Raw genomic sequence first — 26,632 nt, 5'->3', positions numbered from 1 at the left:
TTTCCTTTTTTCTTTCTTCATTCTTTCTCCACTCATTTCAGACATTTCTGTTTTTCTTTAGTAAAAACCAAAACAACAAGGAGATTCTTTGTTTCTCGAAAACCTTTTTCTCAAGACTCTGTAATCTGTCACAGCAGAATATTTCATCAACTAGAAGAGGGTGTATATCACTGAATCTGTGGGTACTATAGGAAATTCTCTTTCATAGTTTTGAGGAGTAAATATTATTTTAAACTATGATTTGGACTCTTTGTATTAAAACATGTGAATAGCATTTGTAAATTTCTACTTTACTACATTTAAAAATATATAAGGTATAAATTGGAAATGTGACATGATTACACTCTCTTATTTGCCTTTATCCCTAGTCTGTTCCCTTATCTTTTGAACAAGTTCAATCATTTTATTAATTTCAGATGTGAGTGGGAATTATTTTACTTTGTATTTTATGTGTGTGTTCGTATGTGGACTATTAGACCAATTTATTTAAAGCTTTGTCATTTTTGATATTTCAATGGAAAATATGTATAATTTTATCCCTGGACAAAAGATGACAGAAACAGCTGTGCAGCTTTAAGTTTGGGGAAAGCTATGTTTTTCACATGTTCTCTTGCAGATAAAAAATATAACTTCAGATACACATATGTTGAAAATTTTGCTACACTTCACCTGTCTAAACTAGCAAAAAGAAAGTTTACTATTCTGTACCATTCTAGACCTCATAATATAAAAATATTGTAGTTGTTATTTCCATGAGCATCATCAGTCTTATATTTATGAAAGGCAAATATATGTCTATGGATGGTAAAAAAATTAAATGGTATTAAAATCTATAGGAATTTTTTTGTAGATACTATAAACTTGAATCTTTTCTTTCCCTGTGAGCTATCTTATCACATCAGTTATAGTCTCTAAGTGATATATTTCTATTTTTGACATGTGAGTTTATAAGTACTGCATATGTTGGTACTTGTAAGAACAATATCTTTGAATTAGTTCATTAACCATTCAATAAATGTTTTTTGTGTGTCTAATATGTGTAAAACTTGGGGTAGTTGCTGTTTGAGGTTTAAAATTGTTCCCAAGTCCTTGTCACCATGGGACAGGATTGACTAAATCTGATGATTATTTATGGTGACTTCAGCAGTGTTTTATTAGTTGCAGGAAATCCTAAATTAAAATTGGAATCAGTTTATATAGCTTTCTTTAACCTCTCTCCTAAGTCCACATCCTGTACCTTGTGCTTTCTTTATTCCATTCCATACTGCATAATAGAGTCAGGTGGACAGAGGAAAGCATGCAGACTTGGTTCCTGCTTCATATTCTGTCTTTGTCTCTTCACACCTAATGATGAAGTTTGGAGGAAAAGCTCCATTTCCTTTGCCTCCTGGAAGGACAAACTAGAATAACACTTGAGGCTCCACTTTCTACCAATCTCCACTCCTCTCTAAGTAATGAGTTGTATGTCTTGGAGAAGAAATGCTTCCCTAGACCTGGCTGCTTTAAGCTAGACTGGACACAGAAAAAGTACATTCTGTTCTTTGTTTTTGCATGTGGGCAAGCTCATGAATATTCAAATGTACTTAAATTAGTCTACTTCCCACACAAAATACCAGTAAGCCCATGAAGTCAGTGTGTTCTCTGTATGTGTATGTGCATGCTGAATATATGTAGCTTTATTATTTCCAAAAACATCTCTATTTTTTGATGCATTTGTAATTGCTTAACTGAGGCCAGATAAAATTTACTTTTAAAATCCTTTCCTTTTTGCTATCCCTTTTGAAGGACTAGAAAAATTTATTCTAAAGCAAAAAGTTTCAAAGCAAAAACCTGGGATGCCAGTTACTTTTTCCAGCCATTGCAGCAGGTCAGGGATCAGTGCCTATTATGGTGTGACACACCCATTTTGAAAGCTTATGGACATTAGTCCATCCCATTTTATTATTCATGAGGTTGAAATCGATAACTGGGCTTTACAACAATTCTTAACTTCTGCTTTTTTTTTTTTATTTATGAAGGTGAAGAAATTTGTTTTATGACATTGTGTCCATTTAAAAATTATTTTGCCCACAGCAACTTCTTATTTCAGGATAGCAGTTACTTTTGATAATAGTCTCTTCTCAATCATCATGATTTTTCAGATTCTTGTGTACACTTTTAATTTTTTTGCAACAAAGCTGGCAAAAGAATTTTATTTCCCTCTACCACCTACAACCCTATGTAACTCTTTACATTTTAAGAATGGAAAAGTTTTGAGAGATCAGCTCTGTTGTTAAATAAAAAGAGTGTTCTTTAAATTAATAATACCTATAGCAAAGCTTAACTCTAAGTTCAAGTGGAATTTTTATAGGAAGAATGGAGCTAAGCTTGAAACTCATATACCTGCACATACAAACTATACAATAAACATTGAGAATGGGAAGGTATTTAGTAAATGGTTATCTATCTGCCTTGAAATCAGACAGACTAGGATTTGAGTCTCAGCTCTGACATCTCCTAGGTCTTGGCAAGTTATTTAATTTCAGGAAAACTGAGGTTCCTCAACTGTTCTAAAATGGTGATAAAATTTCAGGAGACAATTATCTGACTTAATTTAATGTAGTCAAAGTAATTAGTATTCAATTTGGCAGGAATATTTAGAGTTACATGGCAAGTGTTCAATGGTGCCCATGAAGATAATGATGATGACATTGAAGGTGAGATGAAGCCAAAAGGAATATATTGGAGTTGCTGCTAAATTAGGCTGGCTGGATACTCAAAAAGAAATTATTCTCCCACCCCCACATTAGGAATCAGGGGCACATGCCCATTCTAATGAGGCCCCAGGATGTCTGGAATAGAAAAATTTCTCCCCTGAGGCTCTAGTTGTATGACAAATCCAGAGCTGAGAATGGGATGAAAGATGAAAAAGAAGCAGAGGTTCTAGAATGCAAAAACGGGAGTCAAATGATGGTGGAGTGCTGAATGTGGTTAAAGGGGAGCAATGTTAAGTTGTTTATATGGCAATAGAGTAGAATTTTTTTTTTTTTAAATATATGGAACTACGTTGCACAAACAGTGAACCCTAGGTTAAATTATGGACTATAGGTAATAGTTTTAATTTTAAAAATGTGCTTCATCAATTCTAAAAAATGGACCACACCTATCAATGCAAGATGTTAATAATAAGGTGGTATATAGAAATCTGTATTTTATGCATGAATGTGCTATAAACCCACAACTTTTCTAATGAAGAAAGAAATAAAAAATAATCACCAAGCAGAGTGATGTATATGAGGATAAGGAACAAAATATTAATTTGCTTTCCTGGAATTTGTCTTTTCACAGAAATGAAAGTGGAATGTAGTACCAGTTAAAATGGAAGGCTCCAGATTATTAAAGAGATATTGTAGTTTGAAGGCTTCAACCTGCAGACATACCTAGCACAGTGCCTGATAAACAGTAATTGGTAGCAAATACTTAATATACATTTGCTGGCTAAGTACTATTTAAAAATTAATATAAAAATGAAAGGGGAAAATAAAATGCAAAGATGATGGAGGTTCTGGTTATAAGAAACAAAGAGATAAAGCTATGAACTAAAATGTTCTAAAACTGTACTATTTAATTTGGTTATTAACTCCAATATATTTTACTTTTCCAGTTTTAGTTTACATTTATTTTTAATACACTTCTATTCATTTAATTTTAATTAATTTTATTTATATACTTCATGTGCTTCTATTTTTTAATTCTTGACTTTTGTGTGCTCTACCATGACTTGAATAGCATTTCTCATAAGGATAAACTTAAAATCAAAAAGCAAAGTAAAAAGAGAATATTTAGCAATGATCTCAGTTGTTTGGGAAAAAAAAAAAAACCTTGTGGACTGAATTATTGGCTCTGGACACTGGCTGAATTCTCTCAGTAATTTCTCTCAATTTCCTGCCTTGTTTTGCTAATCTATATACATCTAATTATGAGGCTTTTGCACACGAGACAAATGAGAGTTCTATATCTATACCTGGATCATAGTGTTAATTCTGAAGGGGAACTATTATTTCTCACATATTTTTAAAATTATTAAACGATTTCATTTGTTTTTTTTAAAAGATATAATATTTTCATAATTAAACTTTTTTTTAAATAGGAATCTTTCATATATATTTCCACTTCTAACTGGGGAATTCACATAGTACTCTTCTGTTCACTTTTAATAGAAACTTGAAGTAGATAGGCACTCAGAAAATATTAATCAATAATAATAAAATGTATGCTCCTTTCACATATAATAATTTGCCTATACTAATTAATAAGGGCTATAAAGAAAACCACCTTATAAGAAAGCAAACATTAAGAATCAAATCTCTCCTAGCACTAGAGTTTGTGGGGAAAATACTTTTAATCCTATTTATAAGATTTAATTTTAGTTAAAGTTAAGAAGGGATAAAATAAACTAATAATTATTTTAATCTTAGTAACCTAATCCCTAATGTAATCTCTGCTCCCGATTTAATAATTTCATTAATGAACCCAATCATATCTACATGGAAGAGTTTTAGGACTCTTTGTGATGTACTGTTTATGTCTATGATCTTCTTCCAAATATGGGCAATGTTTAACATTGATTCTAAATCATCCTATATTCAATCCAGTCCTTAAATTTATTAAACCCATAACGATTAGCACCAACCTGTGCAATTATCATTCATTTATTTGTTCATTATTAGGTCAAGGATCTATTATGGTCGTGCAAGATAAACAAGATAGGATCAGTCCCTGTGGGAACTCAGATCCTAGTGGGAATGGCAATTATGTGGACAGATAAATTCCAAAGTAGCTTCTTAAGTGCTGGTATAGTTTCAAATAAGCAGCATCAGGGTATTACTTGGGCAGTCAACTGCCTTACAAGACAAGGTCTTAGTTAATAGTACTTGGTGAGTTCATCATCTCTGCTTTGAAAAGTAAAAGCCTCTTGTCCTCAGGTCCACACCTGTATATTCTTTTACCTCTATCAACAAACTTCCTGAAAAAGTAGTCCATAGTCTCTGACTGTGTTAACTCTATCACACTGTAGATTTCTCCTGTCATTGTACAATCACACTTCTGCAAAAAGGTCTCTAGTATCTCCAGTGTGAGAGCCAGTACATGATATTATCTTCTTATCACACATGACTCCATAGCATTTGATTCTATTTACCATCACTCTGTCTTGAAGATCATTTCTCCCTTTGGTTCTGTGCCACTCTATTTTACTCTAATCTCATTACTTCTTTAGTTATTCTTCTTCAGTCCTTTGTGAATTCTCACTTCAAATTGCACAACTCCATTTTGGGGTTAATTTCTTTTTAATTTATTAGTCAGAGTTTTCCAAGTAAACAGAACTGACAGGATATATATATATTATATGCATAACATCATATAAATACGTGCATTTATTATACAGATTGGCTTATGTGACTGTGGGGATGCGCAAGTCCAAATTCCATAAGGCAGGCCATGTGCTGGGACTTTCATGAAGGTTTTCAATGAATACCACAGGAGAATCTGATTGGCTGTAGTAGAGATGGAAATTTTTCCTCCTGACTTCTGAAATCCTCAGTTCTTCTTTTAAGGCCTTCAACTGATTGGATGAGACTCTCACTGGTGAAATGTCTCTATAGTTGATTGTAACTGTAATCAGCCATAAATGCTGTCAATTTACTCATGATTTAAGTCCACAAAATATTTTTATGGTAACAATTAGCCAGTGCTTGCTTGACGAAACAACTGGGAACCATAACCTAGCTAAGTTGACATGTGAACTTAAAACCATCACGTAATTCCAGATAGCTTTATCAACCTCTGTGATAACTTACCACTGTTATGTGCTGTTGATGCACAGTGTATTACCTTCAGTGCAACCCTTGTATATCTAACTGTTCTCCTCAGTTGGCCCATAAACAACTCAATATATCTGAAGATAAGACACTGCCCTCCCACCCCAAATCTGGGTTCATTGCTTGGTATGGCTTAATATACACATATACCAAATGGGGCTATGGAGGGAGAGGAAGTTTTATTTATGCTGGTAGAGGACACAGGGCAAATTCCCAAGACTGCCTCTTTGTAGTGATTTTTCTTATGACTTTTACACATGTTAGAGACAAAGTTAATCATCTTGGGTAACATGTACCATTTAGCAGGGTTCTGGAGAAATTCACTAATTTCTTATCTCAGTCATTTTCTACATCTTTTGGAATTACATTCCTTAAGATACATGGTACATGGTGCCTCCAAGTCTGGGGTGATACATGAGAGAACACTAACAGTAGTGATTAATGTATAGCTTAATTAGTGTCCATACAAAACTGGGAGAACATACTACACTTTGCTTCTCTGTGAGACTAATTTGTTTTTTTTAACATGGGCAGGCACCAAGAATTGAACCCGGATCTCTGAAATGGCAGGTGAGACTCTACCACTGAGCCATTGTTGCCCAAGACTACATTTTTAAACACATAGCTTGCTTACAATTTCAGGTTTACATTTAAAATTCTAACACTGCACATCTATAGCTAATGTCTGTATTTCCATAGCCCATTTTTTATGTTTCCCTTACCTCATGCAATGGTACCACTATTTATGCAGGGTCCCAAGGCATTTATAATCTTGTAAATAATAAAGTTAAAATTTTGATGAAAACTTTTAACATACTGTTTGAATTATTTCTTTTATTCCTTAAAATGAATCTATTAGATATACCCTACTATTTTCATTATTGTTTACACAAAATAGTGATTCAGAAAGATCAAGTAATGTGTCTAAGTTACCATAGTTTATAAAAGTTGATGGCAAGCATTGAGCATAGGTATTAGAACGTGAGCTTAAGCTTGTAGACACTACGCTAAGTAGCCCCTCCTGCTATCTTATCCCTGGTCTACGTCCTCTTTTCCATTGCTAATTTATTCTTTTCAGTGCTTTGTTCCTTTCTTATAATTGATTAAGTCAATTAGCAGTCATCCCAGAAACATACGAGTGTGTCTTTTGCTCTACAACCTCTATGACTGTGTGTATACTTTAAAAATTTACTTTTATTTTTAATTATTTTTTATTGTGAAAAATAACATATATAAAAAAAGCAACAAATTTCAAAGCACACTGCAACAATTAGTTGTAAAACAGATTTTCAGAGTTTAGTATGGGTTATAATTCCACAATTTAAGGTTTTTACTTCTAGTTGTTCCAAAACACTGGAGATAAAAGAAATTTCAATATAATGATTCAGCAATCATACTCATTTGTTAAATCCTATCTTCTCTGTTATAACTCCACCTTCTCCTTTGATCTTTCCTGCAATCTTTAGGGGCATTTGGGTTATGACCATTCTAACTCTTTCATATGGGAAGGGGCTGTCAGTAATATGGGATAGGGGGATAGAAGTAGTTGATGTTCTGGAGAGGCTGGCCCCTCTAGATTTCAGGACTTATATGGCCTAGGGCCCAACTGGAGATTGTGGGTTTCTGGAAAGTAATCATAGTGTGTTGGAGCCTTTGTAGAATTTCAGATAAAGCCCCTGGTATTCTTTGGGGTTGGAAGAATGGTTTCGGTTGGGGTTTGGCAAACCGTGATAAGAAGGAATATCTAGCTGAAGCCTGAGTAAGAGCAGCCTCCAGAGTAGCCTCTCAATTGTATTTGAACTCTTTCAGCCACTGATATCTTATTTATTACAATTCTTTTTCCTCTTTTGGTCAAGAAGGCATTGTCAATCCCATGGTCCCAGGGCCAGGCTCATCCCTGGCAGTCACAGTCTGTGTTGCCAGGGAGACTTTCACCCCTGGATGTCATGACCCACATAGTGGGGAGGATAATGATTTCACTTGCAGAGTTGGGCTGAGAGAGAGAGAGAGAGAGAGAGAGAGAGAGAGAGAGAGAGAGAGAGACCATATCGGAGCAACAAAAGAGGTCTTCTGGAAATAACTCTCAGGCACAACTATAGGTAGGCTAAGCTTCTCTGCTACATAAATAAGCTTCAGGAGCAAGCCTCAAAATCAAGCACTTGGCCTATAAACTTCAGAGATCCTAATGTTTGAGAGAGTATTGGGTTAAGGTTTAATAGTATATTTTTTCTCCCATTCTGGGGACTCTGCCGATACTTATTATTTATCTGCTTAACATACTCTGGGATATATCTGGGTATTACATTATGCTATATAGAATTACAAGCCCTCATTCTCAGTCTGAGTTCCCTGTGTCCGGATTGTTGAAATGCTCTTACCATACATGAGTTAGATTATATGCTTCAGGAAATTTAGGTTTTAGACAAAATAAACATCTCTTCCTTTGGTTTCATAGAGTAGGTGAAATTCTAAAATACAATGTCTTCCTATATTCTGATCCACCTTAATCCTGACCTGAACAGCTTCATTCTTATCTCTAATTGAAGCCTGATCTCATTTTCAGTTTCTTTGATAGTTGTTGTGTGTTCTGATCCTCAGAACTGCAGAGCTCCTGCTCTGAGTCTTAGGTGTCACACAGATACCCAAGGTTCCAGGGAAATACCAAGCTGTACACACATAGCACAGCCTCCTAATATCTAGAAATAAAAGTTATTGCTCTGGACTAAATGTGACTACTATAAGAGCTTACAATGTAGACCCCAATTTTCTTATAAGTATTTTCTAAAAGCAACCATACAATGTTTGCTCTTTTGTTTTGGTCTTACTTTGCATCACATAATGTCCCCCAGGTTCATTCACAGTGTTTCATGTCTCATGACTTCATTCCTTTCTGTAGCAGCACAGTATTCAATCATGTATACACCACAATTTGCCGTTCTACTTCTCAGTCAGTGTTTCTTTCAGCCTGTGTGTATCCTTTTTCTTTTTTACTAATCCTATGGTATAATCTGATGTTGAGCCTCTAGAAGAAGACACCCCCCAGTTGACATGTTAAGGCCTTGTGACACCCTAAATCATATCCAGACTCCTGATTCATAGAAACTGTGGTAACTATTATTTGAAGCAGCTAAGTTTGTGCTATATTGTTATACATTAGAGAAAACTAATATAGTCCTTTTATTATTGAGTTATTTCTCATTTTATTTATAGAAAATTTTCTTGCGTCACAATTTTCAGTATTACTTTTCTTCCATTGTCTTGTTTTTCTTCTTCAGGTTTTCCAATTACCCATAAGTTGGGTCATTTTTGCTTAACTTTTTTCATTGTTTTCTTATTTTTTTCTGTTATCTTTATGAAGCTCTCTTTCAAAGTCGTTCTTCTTTGAATACCTTATAACTTGATCTTTGATATTTAAAAATTTATTTTTATGTCAATTACCTCTCATTTCATTACTTTTAAAAATCAATCTATATTGTTATTTCTTGCATATCTGATTCAAGATGTGTTATTACATTACTTAATGCTTGTTCAATGATTCTTGACTCAGTTTAGAGAGTTGTTTCTTTTATTTCATCATTAGTTTTTAGGAATTTTTTTATTAGCTGAATTGTTTTTATTCTCACTTCCTATATAATTGGTAAGTCAATTGTGTGTTGGCTGCATTCATTTCATTAAACATGTTTTTAGATTATTGAATGCTATCAAATTTTTAAAAAGCTTGGATTTAAAAATTACAATAGAATATCTTTAGGTATAATTTGGTTCCTAGCTGTTCTAGAAGAAACCTTTTTCTATTTCTTGAGTAATGAGGCTGGATTGGTTAAAATAATGATAGCTGAATTCTCATGTACTGTTTCTGTCAAACTGAAGATTTGCTCTGATATCCTCGTGCAAAATAACAGAATCCCTCTGAAAAAGTTAATGATTAAAATGGAGATCAGCAGATAGTGAAATTTAAAAAAAAACAACAAAAAACTAGAATATCCAGTAGAACAGGAAACTCAGAGACCACTATTGAGAATTACTTAAGTAAATTGATGGAGAAAGAACTCAATGAAAATTTTCTTTGTCAAGCATATGTTTCTTGTCTAATTGAAATGTTAATTTACCCTTGACAATTATTCCTTTCTGGTGAATTAGATTCTGGCAGTCATGTTTATCCTAGAATAGAAATATTTTTCTTTAACTATAGTATCTTTGCTTTAAAGCCCAAAGAGTGAGAGTGAACGTTTACTTCAAAACATTAATATATACAAGAATTTCCTTGGTTTGTTAACTAACACAGTAGCCCAGGGAATGTGTGTTCCTGCCATCTTGATATTAGCTAAGGTTTATTCTAACTAAAGGCTTAATATTAAATTACTTTTAGCTTATTTAACCATATTATGCACTAAAATAGCATAGTGGGAATTTAAAAAGTTTATGCCTTTCATATTTGAACTTTAGCTATTGTATAGAGGAGGAACTGACAAATATTTGCAACTAGAATTATATTTGAGACCTATGTTCACTTCATGCACTATTGACATATTTATCACACTTCCCGGACAATATAATCTTAATTCATAAAAAATCCATGTTTTTCTAAAGGAGAATGTGGTTAAAATAAAAAATTTTAATGTTTCATTTTGACATGCCTAATTAGTAGATTTCTTTGTTCATTATTTTGGAGGAAAGTTGCAACTCTTCAACCACTCTTCTCATCTTTGAAGCTTTTCCTTTTGTGTCTCCTCTTGTTTTCGTTAACTTCAACTCATATGAATTACAGTTGATTTTTTGGAATGTCTCTTGGAAATATTTAAAAATCTTGGTGTTTTGCTAGATGAGTTACAGAACTGGAAAACAATATTTATTATTAGAACTTTGTAGAGTTGGTTTGAGGAAAATATATATGTAAATAGATAAAAACACACACGACTCGCTCCGCTGCCTTTGCGGCGCTGGAAGCCCGGGCTTTCGCGGCTATGGCTCCTGTTTCACTGCTGCTGTAGGAGGTGCATCGGAGCTGGAAGCCCGGGAGAAGCTGGCCCTGTGGGACCCCAGACCCGATAGGGCGGCTCTGCAGACAGACTGGCTGAGGACTCAGCGCTTGGGCTGAAGGCAGTGGCGGTGAACCCACCCTCGCCAGCCGAGCTCCCAATTGAAGATTTGCACTGTTTAACGTCTTCTTTCGAGACATTCTTTTGAAGGGTTTCACCCCTTTAGAGATTGGAAGAAGAAAGGATCGACACCGCGTAACAGTTTTCTCATGGTTTGCAAAGGTTCAAATTTAGATGGATCAGTACGAAGAAACTAAATATAGAAAGCTAAGGTAATAGTTGTCTGGATTTCAGAAACAGTGTGATGCTATATTGAATGATGTGAACAGTGCTCTCCAGCATCTGGAGTCATGGCAGAAACTTTTTTTTTTTAATTTTCTTTGGTGCTTTCTTATTTATTTATTTATTATTAATTAAAAAAATATTTTTATAGACAAATCTTCACACATACACACACATAGTCCAGACATAGTGTACAATCAGTGGCTCACATATCATCACATAGTAGTGTATTCGTCACCACCATCATTTTTAGAACATTTGCATCACTCCAGAAAAAGTAAAAAGAAAAAAGAAAAAACTCATACGTATCATACCTCTTACCCCTCCCTCTCATTGACCACTAGTGTTTCAGTCTACCCAATTTATTTTACCCCTTAACCCCTATTTATTTATTTATTTATCCATATTTTTTTACTCATCTGTCCATACCCTGGATAAAATGAGCATCTAACACAAGGTTTTCATAATCACACAGTCACATTGTAAAAGCTATATCGTTATACAATCGTCTTCAAGAATCAAGGCTACTGGAACACAGCTCAGCAGTTTCAGGTACTGATCTCTTGCCACTCTAATACACCATAATATAAAAAAGAATATCTATATAATGCAGAAGAACAACTGCTGCATATATTCAAAAACTGCCTCCTTGTATTTGCCTTCACATGCCCAGACATGTCCAAACATCTCTCGATCTTGCAAGCCCTGCTAATCTAACCCTCTGCCTAGCAACTCCTGAGCCTATCACCCCACCTTCTCACCTCCTTTTCATTGGACCATGTACACACCCCCTAACCAATCCACATACTCCATACTAGCTGTCCGTCAAAATTTCCCCGCCTATGTTACCTCCCCTTCACCAACCCTATATATACCCTGTGCTTCCCCCTCTCGGGAGCCTAGCCTGTAAGCCTTGCCAGCCAGCTAGGTTCCGCGAGCCTCCCCTGCAATAAACTGCTGCAGATATTCTTTGCTCTCGGTTTATTGTGCTCGTGCTCGCGCGCCCTCCAGACCTTCGAGCCCCGTGGTTTCGGCTGACGCCGCTCTCCAGCCGACCCACACCCGAGGACGAGACCCCAGTGCGGTCGGGCAAGGCAAGCCCCACGCCGCAAACAACCTCCAGGATAGCCTCTCAACTCTCAATTTGAAATTTTGCAGTCACTGCAACTTTATTTTGTCTCATTTCTCTCTTCCCCCTTTTGGTCAAGAAGGCTTTCTCAAGTCCATGATGCCAGGTGCCAGCTCATCCCAGGATTTCGGTCCCAAGTTGGCAGGGAGATTTACACCCCTGGGAGTCATGTCCCATGTAGCTGGGAGAGCAGTGAGTAAGAGAGAGAGGCCACATCTGAGCAACAAAAGAGGTTCTCTGGGGGTGACTCTTAGGGATAATTATAAGTAGGCTTAGCTTCTCCTTTGCAGGAATAAGTTCCACAGAGGTGCTCAACCTATTGATCTGGTCACCCCCACTGCTTACGAGAATATCAGAAATTCTCCAAATGGGGAAGATGACTATGTCCTCCTTTCTTCCCAGTCTCCCAAGAGGACTTTACAAATACTCTTCTGTTCACTGCCCAAATTACTTGGGATGTATCTGGGCATCACACTGACATGGACAAACCAACATCTCACACCCTATTCAAGGCTCCATGTTCTCATGGTGTTCAACTAAATTGACCATACAAGTTAGATTAGATAAATACTACCCAAAACTTAAAATTTGCACCAATAAACATCTCTCCCTTTGATCTCACACAGAAGTTGAAGTTTTAAACTATGGAAGATAACTATGGAAGATATCATCCTTTACCAGTATTCTGATTTACTTTAGTCCTACCCAGATCATCTTCATTCATATCTCTAGTTGACGTCTGATCCCTTTTTCAACTTTTAAAACAGTTCCTATAGTGGGTAGGTGCTGACTATCATAGCCTCAGAGTTCTAATTACAAGTCTCAGGTGTCAAATAAGTACCCGAAGTTTCTGGGAATGACCAGGTTATGTACAAACAGCTCATATCTCAGAATTTAGAAATAACAGTTACTACTCCTGATTATATGTGACTGCTGTAAGAGATTACAATCTAGGACCCTTTATAATAGGCCCCAAACTGATCACCCATACTCTCTACTTCAATTCACCAAATTTTTATTTTATAGTTGGTCCATATGAGTGAGGCTTGATAATATCTGTCTTTTTGTTTCTGATATTTCATTTAACATATAGTCCTTAAGGTTCATTCACCTAGTTGCATGCCTCACAACTTCATTCCTTCTTTCGGCCACTTACTAGTCCATTGTATGCATACACTGCAGTTCCCCCTTTCTTCCCTCAGACATTGTACCCTTAGGCCACCTTCATCCATTGTGAATTGTGAACACTGCCACCATAAATGCAAGTGTGCAGTTGTCCATTCGTGTCCCCACACTCAGTTCCTTCAGGCACACACTGAGCAACAGATTGCAGGATCATATGACAACCATGCCCCTAGCCTCCTGTGGAACCACCACACTGCCCTCCAGGGGGCGACGCCTCACAGTTTCTCTACCAAGGGCAAATAGGTACATCTCTTTCCTGCATTCTCTCTAGCCCTCGTTTCTCTTGTTCACTTTTACACAGCTTTATTCACACATCATATAATCCAACCTAAATAAAAAGACATGCCTTCACCACCATAATCTATGGAAGACATTTCCTTTTCTTCCACAAAGAATCCAGACTCCTCCCCCATGCTCCCTGCCTGTTGACATTTAGTTTTGGCATAATGTCTTTGTTTATATTCAGTGGAGGGATATTACAATGTTACTGTTCACTATGGCCCCTAGCTTGCATTGATTGTACTTTTTCCTGTATACCATCCATTTTTAACACCTTGCAATGTTGACATTCATTTGTTCTCCCTCACGCAAAAACGTTTTTAAATTTGTACATTTAATCATCATGATTGTCCACCCTAGGGACTCCTAAATTATACCGTCTCAGTCTTTATTCTCTATCTTTCCTTCTGGTTTCGTACGTGCCCCAAGCCGTTCTTCCTCAAACATGCTCACATTCAGCTTACATTCAGTTTATATTATTGCACTACAATCAGATAGTACTGTAAAATCCATTTCGGAATTTTACAATTTGTCCTGTTGCACAATATGTATTCCTTCAGCACCGAATGCCCAAAATCTACCCTATTTCTATCTCCTGATAACCTGTGTTCTTAATTTTAACTCTCAAAGTTAATTCATTTTAATATTAGATCATGTTACTGCATCTGTCCTTTTGTTTCTGGCTAATTTCACTTAGCATGATGTCCTCAAGGTTCATCCATGTTGTTTCATGCTTCATGATTTTATTCTGTCTTACAGCTGTGTAATATTCCATTGTGTGTATATATACCACAGCTTGTTTAACCAGTCGTCTGCTAATGGACATTTGGACTATTTCCATCTCTTGGCAATCATAAATAATACTGCTATAATCATTGGTGTGCAAATTTGTGTCCTTAGCTTCAGTTCCTTTGAATATATATCTAGTAATGGGATTGCAGGATCATATGGCAATTCTATACTTAGCTTCCTGAGGAACCACCACCTGCCTATCTGAGTGGCTATATCATTTTACATTCCCATCAATAGTGGATAAGTATGCCTCTATTGCCACATATTCTCTGGCAGTTCTCATTTTCTGGTTTTTTTTTTGGATAATAGCCATTCTAATAGGTGTCTCATTATGGTTTTGATTTGCATTTCCCTAATAGCCAGTAAAATTGAGCATCTTTTCAGTGCCTTTTAGCCATTTGTATTTCCTCTTCTGAAAGCGTCAATTCATGTCTGATACTTTTTTAATTTTTTAATTGGGTTGTTTGTCTTTTTGTTGTTGAGTTGAAGAATCTCTGGATACTAAACCTTTATCTGACATGTGGCTTCCAAATATTGTCTCCCATTGTATAGTCTGTGTTTTTACTTTCCTGACGAAATTCTTTGATGCACAAAAGCATTTAATTTTGAAACGATCCTTTTTATCGATTTCTTTTTTCAATGCTCATGCTTTGGGTATAAGGTCTAGGAAACCACCTAGATATTTCCCTACATTTTCTTCTGAGAGTTTTATGGTCTCAGCTCTAATGTTTAGGTCTTTGAACCATTTGAACCATTTTGAGATGAAAGGATCTGTGTCTTACATCCAATTTTTGTATAGGATGTGAGATACGGATCCTTTCATTATTTTGCATATGGATATCCAGTTCTCCAAACACCATTTATTGAATAGGCTTCTCTGTCCTAGGTGGGTTAGCTTGACCACTTTATCAAACATCAGTTGTCCGTAGATGACAGGGTCTATGTCTGAACACTCAGTTCAATTCCATTGGTCAGTATATCTCTCTTTGTGCTAGTACCATGCTATTTTGACCACAGTAGCTTTGTAATATGCCTTAAAGTCAGGTAGTGTGAGACCTCCCCCTTCATTTTCTTTCTCAAGATATTTTTTAGCTCTTTGGGGCACACTCCCCTTCCAAATAAATTTGGTTATTGGTTTTTCTTTTTCTGCAAAGTAAAGTGTTTGGATTTTAATTGATATTGCATTGAATCTATAAATCAATTTGGGTGGAATTGTCCTCCTAACTATATTTAGTCTTCCAGTCCATGAACACAGTATGACCTTTCATTTATTTAGGTCTTCCATGATTTCTTTTAGCAATTTCTTGGAGTTTTCTGTTTATACGTCTTTTGTATCCTTAGTTAAATTTATTCTTTTTTTATTAATTAAAAAAATTAACAACAAACAAAACAATAAGATATCATTCCACTCTACATATATAATCAGTAATTCTTAATATCATCACATAGTTGCATATTCATCATTTCTTAGAACATTTGCATCAATTTAGAAAAAGAAATAAAAAGACAACAGAAAAAGAAATAAAATGATAATAGAGAAAAAAAAGTTATACATACCATACCCCTTACCCCTCGCTTTCATTTACCACTAGCATTTCAAACTAAATTTATTTTAATGTTTGTTCCCCTTATTATTTATTTTTATTCCATATGTTCTACTCTTTTGTTGATATGGTAGATAAAAGGAGCATCAGACACAAGGTTTTCACATTCACAGAGTCACATCGTGAAAGGTATATCCTTGTTCAATCATCATCAAGAAACATGGCTACTGGAACACAGCTCTACATTTTCAGGCAGTTCCCTCCAGCCTCTCCATTACATCTTGAACAACAAGGTGATATCTACTTAATGCATAGAATAACCTCCAGGATAACCTCTCGACTCTGTTTGGAATCTCTCAGCCATTGACACTTAGTCTCATTTCACTCTTCCGCCTTTTGGTTGAGAAGGTTCTCGCAATCCCTTGATGTTAATTCTCAGCTCATTCTAGGGTTTTTCTCAGTCCCTTGGTGTTGAGTCTCAACTCATTCCAGGATCTCTGTCCCACGTTGCCAGGAAGGTTCACACCCTGGGAGTCATTTCCCACACAGAGAGGGGCAGGGTGGTGAGATTGCTCCTCATGTTGGCTGGAGGGAGAGGCCACATCTGAGAAACAAAAGAGGCTCTCTTGGGGGTGACTCTTAGGCCTAAATTTTAAGTAGACTTGACCTACCCTTTGTGGGGTTAAGTTTCATGTGAACAAACGCCAAGACTGGGGGCTCAGCCTATAGCTTTGGTTGTCCATACTGCTTGTGAGAATATCAAAATTCGACTTGGGGAGGTTGAATTTCTCCCCACTCTCACCAATCCCCGAAGGGGCTTGCAAATACTTTTCCACTCACTGATCAAATCACTCTGGGATTCATCGGGCATCACTCTGGACAAACCAACAAAATCTCATGTCCTACCTGAGATTCTAAGTACTTATGATGTTCAATCAAACTATCTACATAAGTTATATTAGGAAATGCTCTAATCAAAATATAAATTTTGTAACAAATAAACATTTTTTGCTTTAGTCTCACATATAAGGTGACATTTTAAAATATTAATTACCATTTATTTTCAGCACCCTGCAATAATGACATTCCTCTATTCTTCCTCATGCAAAAACATTTTTTAAAATTTGTACATTGTACATTTCACTATTGCTATACCCTCTAGGGATTCCTAGATTATACCATCTCAATCTTTAACATCTATCTTACTTTCTGATTTCATTTATGTCCCCAGCCCTCCTCTGTCTATCATTCTCACATGCAGCTTCATTCAGTGTTTTAACATAACTATATTACAGTTAGGTAGTATTGTGCTGTCCATTTCTGAGTTTTTGTATCCAGTCCTGTTGCACAGTCTGTATCCCTTCACCTCCAATTACCCAATATCTTACCCTATTTCTATCTCCTGATGATCTCTGTTACCAATGACATATTCCAAGTTTATTCACTAATGTCAGTTCATATCAGTGAGACCATACAGTATTTGTCCTTTAGTTTTTGGCTAGTCTCACTCAGCATAATGTTCTCTAGGTCCATCCATGTTATTACATACTTCATAAGTTTATTCTGTCTTAAAGCTGCATAATATTCCATTGTATGTTTGTTTAGCCACTTGTCTGTTGATGGACATTTTGGCTGTTTCCATCTCTTTTCAGTTGTAAATAATGCTGCTATAAACATTGGTGTGCAAGAATCTGTTTGTGTCTTTGCCCTTAAGTCCACTGAGTAGATACCTAGCAGTGGTATTGCTGGGTTGTATGGCAATTCTATATTCAGCTTTTTGAGGAACCGTCAAACTGCCTTCCACAGTGGTTGCACCATTTGACATTCCCACCAACAGTGGATAAGTGTGCCTCTTTCTCCACATCCTCTCCAGCACTTGTCACTTTCTGTTTTGTTGATAATGGCCATTCTGGTGGGTGTGAGATGATATCTCATTGTGGTTTTGATTTGCATTTCTCTAATGGCCAGGGATGTTGAGCATCTCTTCATGTGCCTTTTGGCCATTTGTAGTTCCTCTTCTGAGAAGTGTCTGTTCAAGTCTTTTTCCCATTTTGTGATTTTCTCATAGAACCAACTTCTGGCTTTATTGATTTTCTTAATTGTTTTCATGTTCTCAATTTCATTTGTTTCTGCTCTAATCTTTGTTATTTCTTTCCTTTTGCTTGCTTTGGGGTTAGTTTGCTGTTCTTTCTCCAGTTCTTCCAAATGGACAGTTAATTCCTGAATTTTTGCCCTTTTTTTGCAATAAATTTCCCTCTTAGCACTGCCTTTGCTCCATCCCATAAATTTTGTTATGTTGTGTTTTCATTTTCATTTGCCTCAAGATATTTACTGATTTCTCTTGTAATTTCTTCCTTGACCCACTGGTTGTTTAAGAGTGTGTTGTTGAGCCTCCACATATTTGTGAATTTTTTGGTGCTCTGCCTATTATTGATTTCCAACTTCATTCCTTTATGATCTGAGAAAGTGTTGTGTATGATTTCAATCTTTTTAAATTTGTTGAGACTTGCTTTGTGACCCAACTTATGGTCTATCTTTGAGAATGATCCATGAGCTCTTGAGAAAAAGGTGTATCCTACTGTTGTGTGGTGTAATGTCCTATAAATGTCTGTTAAGTCTAGCTAATTTATTATAATATTCAAATTCTCTGTTTCTTTATTGATCCTCTGTCTAGATGTTCTGTCCATTGATTAGAGTGGGGAATTGAAGTCTCCAACTATTATGGTAGATGTGTCTATTTCCCTTTTTAGTATTTGCAGTGTTTGCCTCATGTATTTTGGGTCATTCTGGTTCAGTGCATAAATATTTATGATTGTTATATCTTCATGTTGAATTGTTCCTTTTATGAGTACATAGTATCCTTCTTTGTCTCTTTTAACTGTTTTACATTTGAAGTCTAATTTGTTGGATATTAGTATAGCTACTCCTGCTCTTTTCTGGTTGTTATTTGCATGGAATATCTTTTCCCAACCTTTCACTTTCAACCTATTTTTATATTTGGGTCTTTGATGTGTTTCCTGTAGACAGCATATAGAAGGATCCTGTTTTTTAATCCATTCTGCCAGTCTATGTCTTTTGATTGGGGAGTTCAATCCATTAACATTTAGTGTTATTACTGTATGGGTAGTACTTTCTTCTACCATTTTGCCTTTTGTATTTTATATGTCATATCTAATTTTCCTTCTTCCTATGCTCTTCTCCACACCTCTCTCTTCTGTCTTTTCATATCTGTCTCTAGTGCTCCCTTTAGTATTTCTTGCAGAGCTGGTCTCTTGGTCACAAATTCTCTCAGTGACTTTTTGTCTGAAAATGTTTTAATTTCTCCCTCATTTTTGAAGGACAATTTTGCTGGGTATAGAATTCTTGGCTAGCAGTTTTTCTCTTTTAGTAATTTAAATATATCATCCCACTGTCTTCTAGTTTCCATGGTTTCTGCTGAGAAATCTACACATAGTCTTATTGGGTTTCCCTTGTATGTGATGGATTGTTTTTCTCTTGCTGCTTTCAAGATCCTCTCTTTCTCTTTGACCTCTGACATTCTGACTAGTAAGTGTCTTGGAGAATGTCTATTTGAATCTATTCTGTTTGGGGTGCGCTGCACTTCTTGGATCTGAAATTTTAGGTCTTTCGTAGGAGTTGGGAAATTTTCAGTGATAATTTCTTCCATTAGTTTTTCTCCTCCTTTTCCCTTCTATTCTCCTTCTGGGACACCCACAACACGTATATTTGTGTGCTTCATATTATCATTCAATTCCCTGAGTCCCTGCTCATATTTTTCCATTCTTTTCCTTATAGTTTCTGTTTGTTTTTGGATTTCAGATGTTCCATCCTCCAGTTCACTAATCCTAACCTCTGTCTCTTGAAATCTACCATTGTAGGTTTCCATTGTTTTTTTCATCTCTTCTACTGTATCTTTCATTCCCATAAGTTCTGTGATTTGTTTTTTTAGACTTTCTATTTCTTCTTTTTGTTCATTCCTTGCCTTCTTCATATCCTCCCTCAATTCATTGATTTGGTTTTTGATGAGATTTTCCATTTCTGTTCGTATATTCTGAATTAGTTGTTTCAGCTCCTGTATCTCATTTGAACTATTGGTTTGTTCCTTTGACTGGGCCATATCTTCAATTTTCCTGGTGTGATTTGTTATTTTTTGCTGGCATCTAGACATTTAATTACCTTAATTAGTTTATTCTGGTGGTTGCTTTCACTTATCTTACTTAGGGTTTTCTTGCTAGATGAGTTTGTTGTCTATCTGTTCTTTGACCTTCAGTTCAGTTTTTTCTGGACCTCTAGCTTAGGTTTTGTTTAATAGAGGATAATTTTTCAGTTCTTGTTTTCTTGTTTCTTGCCCTGCTTGTAAGTTGCCTTTTCCCTCCCCACCCTTAGGAGGGCCTACATAGGTAATATAGACTCCAGCCAGGTTTTCCCGGACTAAACTGGACTCCTATCAGGGGGAAGGAGTCACCTGCATCAGTTTTCCCTGAGGGTGAGACCCAGCAGGTTAAAAGACCTCCCTGTGAAATCTCTGGGCTCTGTTTTTCTTATACTGCCCGTATGTGGTGCTTGTTTGCCTGCGGGTCCCACCAGCAAAAGATGTTGTTGCACCCTTAAATTTGGAAGGCTCTCCCTGCTGGGGGCATGGTCGAGACAGAGGAGAGGCTGTAGACTGGTTTTAATGGCTTCAAATTGCCGAGCCCTGGGTTCTGAATTCCTTGAGAGAGGGATTCCATCTGAGTTGGCTTCACCCCTCCCCTGGGGTAGGCACAGGAGGGAGACAGCCCTGAAAGCAGTCTGTTTCTACCTATGCCTGGGGCAGTTGCAGCCTGAGTAGTCCCGCCGCTGAATCCAGAGGCAGCCAAGCCTCTGTATAGACAGCCACAAAAACCTCCATTTCGTCCCTTTTCCTATTTTTCAGTTAGCCTAATAAGCGACCTCTGCCTTGACCAGGTTCGCCTGATTGGGAGCCTATTTTTAATAGTCAGTATTTGTTAATTAACACCACAATTGGTGTTTGGTTGGACTCAGTACTTGCCACTGTTAGAGTGTCTTTCCTTTCCTTCTGGGAAGCTGCCTGTGGGGGAGGGGCACCAGGCACTGGCCACCGTGGGTTGGGGAACTCACGGTTCTGGGGAGACTTGCAGCTGGTCCAGCTGGTCCAGACTTTGGTACACTGTGTGTCCAGTCACTGTCGTGGCTCCAGGAGCTGTTCTGTACTGTTTCTGGTTATTTAGTAGTTGTTCTGGAGGACGAACTAAAACTTGCACCTTGCTAAGCCACCATCTTGGTCCCTCCCTCTAAATTTATTCTTAAATATTTGATTCTTTGGCTGCTGCTGTAAATGGAATTTTATCTCGATTTCCTCCTCAGATTGTTCACACTAGTGTACAAAACACTACTGATTTTGGGGTGTTAACCTTGTACCCTGCCACTTTGCTGTATTCATTTTTTTAGTTTTTGTAGCTTTGCTGTGGATTTTTCAGGATTTTCAACACATAGTATCATGCCATCTGCAGATAATGAGAATTTTACTTTTTCCTTTCCAATTTACATGACTTTTATTTCTTTATCTTATCTAATTGCTCTGTCTAGAAGTTCCAGCACATTGTTGAATAGCAGTTGTGACAGTGGTTATCTTTTATTGTTCTTAATCTTAGAAGGAAAGTGTTCAGTCTTTCCTTATTGAGAACAATGTTAGCTCTGGGTTTCATATATTCCCTTTATCATGTTGAGGAATTTCTCTTTTATTCCTATTTATTGAGGTGTTTTCATCAAGAAAGGACATTGAATTTTGTCAAATGCCTTTTTTGTATCAATTGAGATGATTATGTGGGTTTTCTGGTTTGATTTGTTGATTGACAATTACATTAATTGATTTTGTTATGTTGAACCAGCCTTGCATACCTGGAAAAAATCCCACTTGGTCATGATTTATAATTCTTTTAATGTGCTGCTGGATTCAATTTGCAAGTATTTTCTTGGGGATTTTTGCATCTATATTTGTGAAAAAGATTGGTCTGTAATTTTCTTTTCTTATAGTATTTTTTTCTGGCTTTGGTAGGAGGGTGATTTTGGCTTCATAGAATGAGTTAAGTAACTTTCTGTCCTCTTTAGATTATTTGAAGAATTTGAGCAGGATTAGTATTAATTCTTTCTTGAATGCATGATAGAATTCACATGTAAAGCTATCTGATCCCAGACTTTTCTATTGGGAGCTTCTTGTGGACTGATTCAGACTCTTTAATTGTGTTTGGCTTGTTGAGGTCACCTATTTCTTCTCAAGTCAGTATTGTTTGTTCATGCCTTCCTAGGATGTTGTCCATTTTATCTATGTTGTCTAGTGTATTAACATATACTTGTTATAGTATCCTCTCATTACCTCCTTTATTTCTAGCGGAGGGGGGGGATGTTTAGGGATTATGTCTTTTCTCCCATTTCTGATTTTATTTATTTGCATCTCTCTCTTTTTTTGTCAATCTAGCTAAGGGTGCATCGATTTTAGTGATTTTCTCAAAAAAACAACTTCTGGTTTTGTTGATTTCCTTGGTTGTTTCCATATACTCAGTTTCATTTATTTCTGCTCTAATCTTCATTATTTCTTTCCTTTTGTTTGCTTTGAAGTTGGTTTGCTGTTCTTTCTCTAGTTCTTCCAAGGGAACAGTTCATTCCTCAATTTTTGCTCTTTCTTCTTTGTGTGTGTATGTGTGTTTTCATGGGCAGGCACTGGGAATCAAACTTGGGTCTCTGACATGGCAGGTAAGAATTCTGCCAGTGAGCCACATTTGTCCTGCCCTTTCTTCTTTTTTTAGGTAGGCATTTAAGGTGATACATTTTCCTCTCAGCACTGTTTTTGCTGCATCTCATAAATTTTGATATGTTGTGTTTTCATTTTCATTTGCCTTGAGATATTTACTGATTTCTCTTTTAATTTCTTCCTTGACCCACTGGTTGTTTAAGAGTGTGTTGTTTAGCCTCCATATATTTGTGAATTTTATGGTCCTCTGTCTCTTATTGATTTCCAACTTCATTCCGTTATGATCTGAGAGAGTGTTTTATGTGACTTCAATCTTTTTAAGTTTATTGAGACTTTCTTTGTGACCCATCTTAAAGTCTATCCTTGAGACTGAAACATGAGCACTTGTGAAAAATGTGTATCCTGCTGTTATGGTGTGTAATGTTCTGTAAATGTCTGTTAAGTCTAGTTCATTTATTATATTATTCAAAAATCTCTGTTTCTTTATTGATCCTCTGTCTAGATGTTCTATTCATTGATAAGAGTGGAAAATTGAAGTCTATATTATGGTAGAGGTATCTACTTCTCCCTTCACTGTCGTCATGTTTGCCTCATGTATTATGCACCACTCTGGCTTGGTGCATAAATGTTTGTGATTGTGTTATGACTTCTTGTTGAATTGTTCCTTTTGTTAATACATTGTGCCCTTCTTGTCTCTTTTCATTGTTTTACTTTTGAGGTCTAATTTGTTGGATATTAGTATAGGTAATCTTGCTCTTTTCTTATTGTTGTTTTCAAGAAATATCTTTGCCCAAGCTTTCACTTTCAACCTGTTTTTGTCCTTGGATCTAAAGTGAATCTCCTACAAACAACACATAATCAGTCCTGTTTTTTAATCCATTCTGCTAGTCTATGCCTTTTGATTGGAGAGTTTAATCCATTAACATTTAATGTTATTACTTTAAAAACAGTACTTTCTTCTACCAGTTTGTCTTATGGATTTTATATATCATATTTAATCTTTTTCTCTTTTTAACTTTACTGATAGTCTTCATTTCTGTACTCTTCTCCAGACCTCTCTCTCCTGCATTTTCTTATCTGCCTGTAGTGCTATCTTCAGTATTTCTTGTAAAGCTGGTCTCTTAGTCACAAATTTTCTCAGGACTGTTTGAAAATATTTTAATCTCCCTCTCATTTGTGAAGGACAGTTTTTCTGGGTATAGAATTCTTGGTTGATAGTTTTTCTTTTTTAGAATTTTAAATATATCATACCACTGCCTCTTGCCTCCATGGTTTCTGAGGAGAAATTCACACATAGCCTTATTGAATTTCCCTTATATGTGATGGACGTCTTTTCTCTTGCTGCTTTCAAAATTCTCTCTTTGTCTTTGATATTTAGCAATCTGATTAGTACGTGTCTTGCAGTATGTCTGTTTGGATCTGTTCTGTCCAGGGCATGCTGCATTTCTTGGATGTGTAATTTATGTCTTTCATAAGAGATGGGAAATTTTCAGAGATTATTTCCTCCATTAATCTTTTTCCTTCTTTTCCCTACTCTTCTCCTTCTGGGACACCCACAACACATATATTTGTGTACTTCATATTGTCATTCAATTTCCTGAGAACCTCCTCATATGTTATGTGAAGTTTCCAGCTGCTGGCCCCCTTGAAGAGATAGAACAATGATCTAAAAAATGCATGGGTGCCAACAATTCCTAAATGATAGGTAACACCAGTGTTACCTGGATCATCAGGAATTCCTTTTGGGTCCAAGTATTACTTGTACCGTAATAGAGTTAACCAGCCAGACTAACAGAGATCATGGTGCCTTAGTTCACAGTGTCTGTACCTTTATGGTCCATGTATGCCAGGATGAACATGAATTTTACAATGAAGTTTTCAGAAACCATATCAAAATTAGATGAACTTTTGAAAAACTGTGTGTGTCATTGTGTGATGTCTTCAAGACATTGATCATTCATATCATTCACATAGAGACTCTTTTGGAAATCTGTGGGATTCTTAAAAATGAGGTGCTTGACAATCATGTACAGAACAATGCTGAACAAATGGGGGCATTTGCAGCAGGAGTAAAGCAGATACTGAAAGATATGCAAGAGCGGCTTGTTTACCGTGACCCACATTGGCATTCAGACTGACATCACGAGCTACAAACCCACTCTGGGAGATCTAGCATATCCTGATAGGTTAGTAATGATGGATCAAATTGAACAAAGTTTAATAAGAACAAAAGAAAGATAACTTCAGAAGTCTCATTTAAAATATTCATTTAGAAAGAGCCGAGTCTAACAATCTAACACAATTTGATTCAATAAAATCCCTGAATCCTAGCCCAAAGACCACAATTTCTACAGCAGATCTTCATGGAATGTGGTTCCCTATAGTTTAAAGAATGTTCCAAATTATACAGATGCAGACAGGACTGTGATCCAAGAACTGTCACAGGAAGCATTGTTTGCCTGCATTCAGCTAGTCCTGGGAGCATCAGAGTCTATCAGTAAAAACAAGATTGCAATTGATGGACAGCTTTTCTTAATTAAGCACCTTTTGATTCTTCATGAACAAATTGCTTAATTCCACACTGAATTCACCATTAAGGAAGTTTCCCTGGACCTCAAGAAATCTGGAGATGCAGCATTTAAAATCCTGAACCCTGTGACTCTTCAGAGATGTTTTAGGCTGAATACCAACAATGCCTTGATAGAGTTCTTGTTGGAGGGCACTCCTGAGATAAGAAAACATTATCCTGACTCTAAGAAAGATGTAGACCATCATATGAAATTGGCCTGTAAGTAATTGATTCAGTAGCAGACCAAGCTGTTTGGAGGGCAGCTGGAGAAGACTCTGACAAACGTTTCAGCATTAACAACAGTGGCCAGTCAGGGACATCCCAAGTATATTCTCTCACAGCAACCTTGGGCACAACCAGCAGAGGTCATCGACCTTATGTAAGATGCCTATAAGACAATAAAAACAAATATACCTCTGACATTGAGAAGTATGTCATTGTACCTATGCAACAAAGATACTGAATTCATCTTATTTAAACCTGTTAGGAATAATATTCAGCAAGCCTCCCAGTAGTTCCTTGCTTTGTCAAAAAGAATTCAGGCCTGAAGATGTCCAGATCATAATCTGTCCTTCTATGGAACAGGTGAACCTACTACTCACAGTTTTTAAGTAGCCAGTTTTGTTGGCTGTCCACATATATGGCGTGTTCTGTAGGAGTGATGGGGAAGGCTTGAAGCTGCAAGACACTGAGGAATCATTTGTAGGAATGTCCCTGAGAACCACAGCAGCCTGTGCTGTTCAGTGCTGTCTGCAGATCAAAGTGTAAGCAAAGTGATTAGAAGATTGGTACCTCCCTTTTACAAACATCAAAATGGTAAAGATTAATCTGTGAGCAGTGATAACTGCCTCATTTTAAATGGTCCCAAGATATGTAAGTTTTTAAGAGGTAACTCTGTGGGCATGCAGCAAAGTGGCTCTTAAAAAAGATGTCCAATGAAAATAGGTTACAGTGAGTAGTGCAAAGAACTTTCCAGAAATATAGCTAATTAGAAAGCTTCTAAGAGTAGGATTTGCTGAAGTATAAACCACTGCAACACTTTTAACCACTGAGCATTCCACATTGACTGTATTTTTTTACTTCCAGAAATGTTATTTCTACACTATATTTAATGTAATGTTTCTCTTATCATTTTGAAGTTTATTTCAGAGTAGATTTGGATGCTTCTGAGATCACATCTGCTTTCTAGGGAATTCAGAGCATT

General features: G+C 36.4%; 1 pseudogene; it reads left to right on the top strand.

The window, feature by feature from the left end:
• The first annotated feature begins 23,404 nt into the window (after nt 1-23,404).
• LOC143686819 (conserved oligomeric Golgi complex subunit 3 pseudogene) lies at nt 23,405-26,043 on the top strand (annotated as a pseudogene).
• Nucleotides 26,044-26,632: the final 589 nt, after the last annotated feature.

The sequence above is a fragment of the Tamandua tetradactyla genome, chromosome 6 (genome assembly GCF_023851605.1).
Source record: "Tamandua tetradactyla isolate mTamTet1 chromosome 6, mTamTet1.pri, whole genome shotgun sequence".
In the NCBI taxonomy this organism is placed as follows: domain Eukaryota; kingdom Metazoa; phylum Chordata; class Mammalia; order Pilosa; family Myrmecophagidae; genus Tamandua; species Tamandua tetradactyla.
Note: the sequence above shows the minus strand (reverse complement) of the source record. Positions and strands in the feature narration are given on the sequence as shown.